Genomic DNA, 10,143 nt, shown 5'->3' with positions numbered 1-10,143 from the left:
AATTTATAAGAAAACTTTGTTTCTGTTATTCTCTTAATGATTTTAAAATTGTTTTTGTTCATTCTTTAGGATCGGTAATCAAATCACCATCAAAGAGTAACCTGGTTTATGTTTCTTATTTATTTTTCAAATCTGATTGCATAGGCTAAACATTCCAGAAGAATGTTAAATGGTACAGATGCTAAGGAGGATTCTTCTTCTGATCCTGATTTTGACAAGTATTCTTCTAGTGGTAACTATTAAGTATCATATAAATCATTTAAAATAAACATTGCGTAACATACTGATAAGGACTTACTTTTCTACCCTAAGTTTTGTAAAGGTCTTTTTTAAAATAGATGTTGATTTTTATCAAATTCCTTTTCAGCATCTGGCTCTTTTTCTCCTTTCAATTATTAATATGATTAATTACATTGATATATTTTCTCATAGCAAGTCATCTCTGAATTTCTGGAAGTTATTGGTTAATCATATATTGTTCCTTTAATATAATGCTGGATTTGATTTGCTAGTATTTTATTTAAGAATTCTGCATCTGTGTTTTAAGGGAAATTAGCTGATGGCGTTAGAGTTTTGATACTTTGTTAGGCTTTGGTATTAATGTTACATTAGCTTCATAAAATGATTTAGGAAGCTAAATCTAATATCATGATTTTAATAAAGCATATTCTTCCAGAGTAATTGCAAACATGGCCCATTATCAGTAAATGATGAACTATTTCATTTACATAAGTGAAATTCCATAAAACAAAGTTTCCCCAGAAAGGTTAGGCAATAAATTGTCATACAGGTGATAGCCAACACAGGGATTTACAGGTGGATTCTACCATTTAAAAATGAGTATTGAATTCTAATACTCAATACTCAAGTTGATATAATTTGCAGGGATAGTATGCTTAGAAGGGTCATAGTGGTATGACCCTTTAAAACAGACAAGGTTCACTAAAAGTATCAAAGTGGAAGTCACTATGAAGCAACGTGGTATAAGTAAGCAAATTAAATTCAATTCAGGAACTATTTATTGAGTACAGTTGTTTTTCCAAATATGTATATACTGGTATACCAGATACCAGATATTATCTTAAATGCTATAAAATATTCCCAAAATCCCACTTGGGATACTTGTTAAAAGCAAGATTTCTGAGACCTGGCCCAGATTTACTGAGTCTGAATTATAGGAGAGGTATCAAGCTTGTTTGTTTTTAATAAGCATCCAGATCATTCTTAGCATCAGGAAAGTTTGGGAAATCCTGGGTATGGGAGATTCAGAAACCAGTGGGATATCTGCAGTGGCCTCATCAATTGCTGCACTGAGGAGGACTTGTCCCTGGGACATGCACTGGACATCCAAGATCCAGACTTGAAACTCTCAGCCTCCAAATGAGACTGAGAGGACATCCCTAAGCCACAGACAGATTTGTAGAAGCCCCTGAATTTCTCCCTAGAGGTGCTTAGGGGTGCAATCTGCTTATAAGTAAGGGCAAAGGAACTTGTTTTGCAAGTTTATTGCATAGCAAAATCACTCTTTGTATTTGGTCACATGTTTAAGTGGCTGGCTTTGGAAGGGCAATGGAAATTATAGAGAATAAAGCCATCCCAAGTCAACATTTTGCACCCTCACTGCTACAGGAGTTGAGTCTTTCTCTCAAAATAGATTTTGATAAAAATAGTCTCAGTCTTTGTCCTTATTAAAGAAAAGAAAAATGTAAGCCTTCCCCATGGACAGAATTCTGACTGGAAACATGAAGATGCCCGTGAGAGCAATAGCTTGAGAGGTTTATGGAATTTGATTGTTTAGGATGGGGAGAATTTAACATGTGCATGGGTAGAAAGAAAAAGAAAAGGTGAGAGAGCAAAATTTTTAAGCTGTAAAAATGAGGGAAGGAATTTGGAGTAGACCAGAGGAATCAGGACAAAAGTCTGGAGGTAACCAGACTTACTACTATGAGCCAGGGGAAGAGGGAGTGAGCGAGAGAGGAATGTGGGCATATGAGTGATGTCAAGCTGCCCCTGGCTCTTCTTGACGTTGGAGCCTTTGCTCACTACTCTGTTTTTTGCTCATCATCTGAACCAATCCCAACAAAGAGAAGAAAAGTATTAACAACCTTAACCTCCAGTCAGGGTGCCTGGAGCTATTTTCCAGGGTACAGATCTGTTCTGAAGTGTGCCCAGGGTAAATACTGGATATCCAAACGACCACAAAGCTACCACCTTCCCTTAATCAGACTGACTAGCCAATCTTGTGTTCATCTCAGCTACTGCAAATGAGTAAGCAGTCATTTACATTTTGTCTGCCTTTCCTATGAAACAATAGATCTGGCCAGGCAAGGGAATAGAGTTGCCATACAGCTCCATCAGATCAGTATTGGCAATTACTTTCAGGTATTCTGCACCCCAGGGCCAATGAACTTAATGAAGGAGGCAATCAACCTCCTCTTGTAGAGATTTCAGCTGCTCTATCATAGGGCCACATCATTGAGAACATCCCTAGAGTGGAACAGTGCTTCACATAGCGCTGTCTTGGGATCCAGTAGCATCAGTATCACCTGGGAACTTGTTAGAAATGCAAATTCTTCAGCCCCATCTCAGACCCACTGAATTAATAAATCCACAGGTAGGTCCCAGCAATGTGGGTATTAACAAAGCCTCCAGGTGATTCTGATGTGTGCTAAATTTTGCAAACCACCATCCTAATAAAAAGACCAGTTGCTGCCAGGTCCTCCTCTCTCTGGCCCTTCTCAGTAGCATCTTAAGGTAACGGCTCCTGTGTCTAAGCTGGCTCATTTGCTCCTGCTCACTCGATTTAGTCTCACTGGCTGTGTTTTCTCCTCTACTGGCCTCATCCCTACATCAGCAGGGTTCTGTGGAAGACCCTGAACTCTGTGTTTCTGTCTGGACTCCACCTCCTTCTAAAAATTCACAGCCTCAAACTATGATCTTGATGGTGACTATCAACACCACTTTTCTCATGCCTTTATTTCTTCATCCAAGGACGCTAATCCCCATAGAGTTCTATCTAACCCTGTCTAAGGGACAAAGTATGTCTTCCATTGAGAATTTTAAGGAACAATAAAGCAGCTAACCTTGAGTATTTTCTTTGAGCCACACATAGTTAAGAGTATTTTCCATATGTTGACTCAATTAATACTTGTACTAGTCCTATTAAGTAGTATTCTGTAATTATTCTATTATTATGTCTTACTTTACAGATGATATATCTCTCAGAGATAAAGCAACTTGCCCAAGATCAGACAGGTAGCAAGTGACAAATCTAGGGCTTAAACCCAGGCAATCTGCTTCTAGCACTGGGCTCTTAAGCACTTCATGATACTGTCTATGAGTAGACAGATGTAGGTAGATGGCATGTCAATATGAAGACTGGAGTAAGCCATCAGGGAACTTATTCTGGGTCATTTCAATTTTTTTACTTAAAGGAAGAAGTGAGACGGTCTCTGAAACTGCTGTTCAATAGAAATACAACATGAGCCACAAATGTGAGGCATATATGTAATTTTAAATTCTCTAACAGCCACATTAAAATCACAAAATGAAACAGATAAAATTATAATTAAGCCCATCCTGTCAAAAACATAATTTCATAATTATATCACGTATCAATTGTTACAGTCATTTACATGCCCTTTTTATGTTTTAGAAATTCATCATATATTTTAAGTTTATAGTATATCTCCATTTAGACTAGCCACATTTCAAGTGCTCAGTGTCTGCCCTATTGGACAGTGCAACCACTGGTAGGATGAGTGAGAGTGAATTGATAATATAGACAGAGATTAAGTATTTAAGGAGAAATATAAATTACCTGTTTGGTTTATCTTAGGTAGTTGGAAGGAACAAATAACAGGACTGACAAGCAGAAGTCAGATCTATATTGAAATAAGACAATATAAATCTATACAAGTGTGTATGTGTATATTTATATATGTAACATATGTATACCCTCACACAAATATGTTGGGTGCATGCAGATACAGCATTCATGATTGGTAAGCCAGAAACTGGCATCATTTGATATCAATAGGATTTAATATCTTCCTCACAAAATACTTAAGCTACTCAGAATAGAATATTGTCTTTGTGTGGGAATTAACCCCTGGTTGTCTTCCATCTGTCCATCCCTTGTCTAATTTTCAGTCAAGTAGTCTTCTCATATCCAGTCTTCTTTCCAGTCTAGTACTGCAGACCCCTTTCAGACTTTCCCCTTTCTCTTTACTCTGTTGAATCTCTTCTCAAATTCAGACACCCACTGGTTAACACAGTGATCATAGACTCAATTTGGCACTGGCCTTGACCTCTCCACACCCACACCTTTCTCTCAGCCGGTTTTATTACTAACATGAAACCATGTCCTACAGAATGGCACCAGAGATTTTTCCCATTAAGTACCTACATTCGACATGGCATCCTTGTCTTCATTTAATTCCCCCCCTTCAATGAAATTTTGTCATCTCTTTAGTAGTGAATATTCAGTAAGATCCAAGATCCAGAGGATTGTTTTATTGCCATTTAGGTTAAGAATCACAGAGCAATTTACCTGGGGGCCAGACTGGAAGATGGGAGTTAGAAAGGAAAAGCAAAATAGCTGAAAAAAAATGTATAGCTATAAATATATTTTTAAACTATGTAGCAATATAATAGCTATGAAATTGAATCTTCTTCCCTAGGGTAAGTAAGTAACAGAGTATCATAGGCCTTGGCAGGCAGAATAACCCCCTTTTCCAAGCTGGAAGATATCATCCTTTGATCAAAAACATAAGATCCTTTCATTTTCCCCACTACAGTCGGCGCTTCAATTTCAAAGGCCACTCGCTGTTTCTGATCTGTTATCAGTCAGGCAGACTCAACACACATAGAGAAAGCCACTTTAGTAGAAGCTGCTACCTCCTTTATCACAAATGCAGACTTAAGGATCTTATCCTGCTAAAACTGTACAGCACAACGAAGAAAGGCGCAAGTGGGGACAGAGGGAAGCCAACTTTATGATGGGAAGTTGCAGTCTATCCAGAGGAGCAGATGTCAAATATAGCTGAAATATGGAACGTCACCTAATGTGGCTGATAAATCCCTTTGTTTCTGAGCCAATTTCACTTCTAATACTGGGTATTTCCAAAACAAAAATACCAGGATACTGTTGGGCAGGTAAAAATATGACATTGCAACTAGGAAGGAAGATATGTTAATATGCTCAATGACTTAATACATGTCAGAACGGTGCTATCTTTTTTTAAATTCTTTTTAAAATACAGCAAACCTCATAATCCCCTCAGCATGAGGAAAAAGAGGCTTAGAGAAGTTACACATGGTATACTCTTAAGTGAACTGTGATTCAAACCCCTGCTTCTCCCACCCTGAAGCCAAGGCTTTTTCTTTCATTTTCATTGTTTGTTTTCATCTCCTTTTCCTATAGCACCCTGCCTCCATAGAAACAGTAGGAGGCTTGGGTGTGTGTTGGTCTGTGGACTGGTTTAGCCAGAAGGACAAGCCCAACCACACAAACATTTGTTTTCACTTTGTCCATTCTGTGTACATCATAATTGTGCACCCCTCAAAAAAAAAAGTTAGGTTAAATAAATACAGGACACATAAAAACATTTCTGCCTCATCCCCACAACATAAATCATATTTGCCAAATGTTGTTACATTTGCTAAATTGGTAGCTTACCAGTCTTAAACTACTAGTTTACTCACATGCTTAATTTCAATGGAACCACAGTGTAATGTTCTTCAGGTGATTTTTTTTTTCAGGAGCACTTAAATCACTCATCCATATTATTCATTTATTCAACAAAGGACAATTAGATCAAGGACAAAAAGGCAAAGGAAGGTTGGAATGGAAAAACAATTGGAATCAAGTCAAACCAACCATATACTCAGTCCAACAATAAATGTAGTTTCCCAGCTAGTTTTATTTCAGACTTCTATCACTTCCCCGTGTTTCCTCGTGTTTTCTAATGAAATGTATATTTGGTCTTATTCCCCATGTCCTCACTTAAGCATCCAAAATCCTTAGAATTCCCAAGAGATAAGAGTATCTTTTGTTAGCCAGGTGTGGTGGCTGCTTGCCTGAAGTCCCAGCTACTCAGGAGGCTGAGGCAAGAGGATCACTTGAGTCTAGGAGGTGGAGGCTGCAGTGAGCCTTGATCATGCCACTGTGTTCCAGCCTGGGTGACACAGTATCCTATCTTGGGGAAAACGTATTTTTTGTGTCCTAATGAGATGACTGGTGGCTGGGATCCCCTAGATTACCTCAGGATGGGGGCTGGTTACCAAGGCAACAACCAGGACTTTGGAGGATTGGAACTTTCAGTCCTACTCCCCTCAGGGGGCTTCCATTTCGGTGAGCAAGAACTCATCCACATGTGAGGAGGGAGGTGCACCCCAACTCCGTAAGGATAGAAGTTTCTGTACTCAGGAACCTTCTAGACCTTGCACCTCTCTCTCTCTTTATCTGGCTCTTTGTTTGTATCCTTTAAATTATCGTTTGTAATAAATAGGCAAACATAAGTAAAGTGTTTTCCTGAGTTCTGGGAGCTGCTTTGGCAAATTAATGAAACCAGAGGAGGGGCCATAGAAACCCCAGTTTATAGCCAGTTGGCCAGAAGTTCCTGAAGCCCAGACTTGTGACTGGCTCCTAAAGTAGGGGGCAGTCTTGTGGGACTGGGTTCAACCTGTGAGATCTGATGCTACCTCCAAGTGATACTGCCAGAATCGAATTGAATTAGAAGACACCCAGCTGTTGTCTGCTGCAGAACTGATTGCTTGCTTGGTGATATGTGTGGAAAAGCCCCACACGCTTGGTCACAAAAGTGTTATGTGTTGTAAGAGTACAGGAAAAAAAAAGGTATTTTTTTACTCATCTAGCATGAATTTTTTGTGAATGCAATTACTTTAGTGAGTTTTTTAATTATAAAAATAGCACATACTATAGAAATATAAACTCACTGGATTCTCTGTATCATGTTTGGTGTGGATTTTTCACACCTTTTTTCCATATGCTATATAAACATTTATAATTATAAAGGTTTTCCTCCTTTTTATAAAAAACACTATACACTAATCAATAATTTATATTTTTTTCACTTAAAATATATGCTGCATACCCCTCCAGATCAGTACATTTAGGTTGACTTATCTTCTAAGTAGTTGTATCATTATAATTATATCAAAATATGTTTATTTCTCTAGAGATGAACATTTTGGATATTTTCAAGCTTTTGGTGAGTGCTTTACTATAATATATACTATTACAACAAACTTCCTTGTACACATCTTCTTATGTAGAGGTAGTTGGGGGCTATACCTTATTGTGATCTAGCCCTCGAAACAGAGCAATTAACTCAGGGGCTATATACATTTCTTATTAACAATATTGTTGTTGTTGTTGTAATTATTATTATTTAGAGATTGTCTCACTTGATCACCCAGGCTAGAGGGCAGTGCTATGATCATAGCTCACTATAGCCCTGAACTCCTGGGCTCAAGTGATCCTCAAACCTCAGCCTCCTAAGTAGCTAGGACTATAGACGCTCACCAGCTAACAAGCCCAGCTAATATTTTTTATTTTTAATACAGACAGGGTCTCGCCATGTTGCCCAGGCTTAACAATATTATTGAGACACAGAGCTTAAGTGTGCAATTTAATCAGTTTTAACAAATGCATATACCCACACAACTGATACCCATAACAAGATATGGAACATTTCCACCATCCAGAAAGTCCTCTCCTGCCTATTGCTAGTCAAACAAGTCCCCAAGCTATAGATCAGACATAAATCTAATTTTGCCTGCATTATGATTTCCAACAAGTTATCAAGTTTGCATCCTTTTGTGTTTGACTTATTTTATTCAGTGTAATAGTCATAATTTATCCATTGTATCACACAGATAACCACAATATTCATTTCTTTTTAACTGTATGAATATTCCACAATACATTGCACTATACTTCTAGTGATGAACATTCAAACTGTTTCTGGTATGTTTTATTACAATAAAAAATGTTACAAGAAACTTCCTTGCCCTTATGTCCTTAGGTACCAGCACTCATTTCACCACAGGATGTAGCCCCTTAAGCAGCATTTTTTAATTTTTAAAATTTTTAATTTTTTAGATGCTGCCAGTTACTTTCTCATTCAATGACAGCAATTCATACCCTCACCAAACCATTTCCCCACACTTCAATCAATCTGAAGAAACTCTTTGGGTATCAGGGGTATTAACTCTTAAATGTTAAACACTGATTCATGGGAACAGTTCCCTATTAAAATATTTCAAATACATGTATTGAGCTCAAACTTTATGTGGAGTACTTTGCTGGGCAATGGTGATAAAAAGTTAAATAAGGTCTGATCCTCATCCTCAAGTGGCTTACAAATCAGATAAGAAAAGCAATATGATTAGCAAGGATGAGGTTTTTATGTGATGCAACAGGAAAGGAGATTTGAGAAAATCATCTTGTGAGGTCTGGCAAAGTATGTCTGGGTAAGTGGCTATAAGTGCTACTGTTGAAAAAGAAAGAGAACTGGATGAAGAAAGAAGAAAAAAGTATCATAGGCAGACAAGAGACTGGGAGAAGCCATCAAGGGGTTAAAAATTCCAAATGTCCAGATTACAGAAGACCATGGAGACATGACAATTACATAGAAGGGAAGATCCATGAGTGCATGTGTGTGCACACAAAAATTGCTATGAAAATTAATGAAGCTTGAATAAGGTCTATAAAGTAGGTAATACTGTTTAACCAATGTTACATTACTTGATTTTGATATCCTCCCTGTGTTTGTATAATATAACTGAATGCTTTTGTTCTTGAGAAACACACACTGAAGAATTTAGAAATACGGGGACATAATGTCTACAACTTACTCTCAAATGGTTTAGAAAACAAATACTAGATAGATGATGATTGATTAGATAGATAGATAGATAAAACTAATGTGGTAAAATGTTAACAATTGGTAAATTTGGGTGAAAGATATATGAGGGTTTTTTATAGTAATCTTGCAATTTTTCTATAAGTTTAAAATTATTTCAAAATAAAGGTTTTTTTGTATTAATACTCGAAATGCAATAATGCCTTCAGTGACCTTAGGTGGTTCTATCTGACCAGAGTGAATCATGTAAAACGGAGAGTGGTGAGCTCTGCGGACAGAGAGGCAAGCAAAGGCAAATTCCTGAAGGGCCTTGTTCCAACCTGAGAAATATGAACTTCATCCTGAAAGCCAAGTGGAGTGAAATGAAATCCAATTAGCATTTTTAGAAAGACCGCTTTAGTAGCTTGGTGGGACCAAATGAGAGGCAAGAAGCCTAGTAGGAGGTTGCCATCATAATTCAGGTAAGTGCTTCTTTTCACCATCTTTTCTCCTCCTGTGGATCCGCCACCATCAAGATCAGGTCGTGCAGTTTCAGCGGGTATAAGATCTACCCGGGACATGGAAGGCACAACACCAGGACAGACGAGGTTTTCCAATTTCTTAATACATTTATTTCCAAGAGGAATCCTCAGCAAATAAACTGATTGCCCTCCACAGAAGGAAGCACAAAAAGGGACTGCTAGAAGAAATTTAAAAAAAAAAAAAAAAAACCCGCTGAGTAGTCAAATTCCAGATGGCCATTACTGGTGCATCTCTTGCTAACATCATGCCAAGAGGAATCAGAAACCTGGATTTAGAATGTCTCAATGAGAACAAGCTATCAGGGCTGCTAAGGAAGCAAAAAAGGCTAAGCAAGTATCTAAAAAGACTGCAATGGCTGCTGATCAGGCACCTACAAAGGCAGCACCTCAACAAAAGACTGTGAAGCCTGTGAAAGTTTCAGCTCCCCAAGTTGGTGGAAAACATTAAGCTGGCAGATCAGATTTTTAAATAGAAATTGGGCTATAACTCTAATAATAATTCAGACAAGTGAAAGCCTCACCAAGGCAATGGCTGTGAGGATGGAGACAAGGGGAACAATGTCCAAATATGTTAAGACTCTGCATAACCTAGAAGTGAAGGATATGAGACAACTCAGGATTGGGAGCTGGTTAAATGGGGGTGCAAGTCACCAAAATAAAAACTAGAGATAAAAAGGAGAGCTCAGGAAGAAGAATGATGGGTTCTGGGTTTACTATGTTGAGCCTGAAGG

General features: G+C 37.9%; 1 pseudogene; it reads left to right on the top strand.

Moving 5' to 3' along the window:
• The first annotated feature begins 7,205 nt into the window (after positions 1-7,205).
• On the top strand, positions 7,206-9,860 carry LOC105727034 (large ribosomal subunit protein eL24-like; annotated as a pseudogene).
• Positions 9,861-10,143: the final 283 nt, after the last annotated feature.

The sequence above is a fragment of the Aotus nancymaae genome, unplaced genomic scaffold, assembly GCF_030222135.1.
Source record: "Aotus nancymaae isolate 86718 unplaced genomic scaffold, 86718_ANA_hifiasm-v0.15.2.pri h1tg000019l, whole genome shotgun sequence".
Lineage (NCBI taxonomy): Eukaryota > Metazoa > Chordata > Mammalia > Primates > Aotidae > Aotus > Aotus nancymaae.
This window is presented reverse-complemented; position numbering and strand designations above follow the sequence as displayed.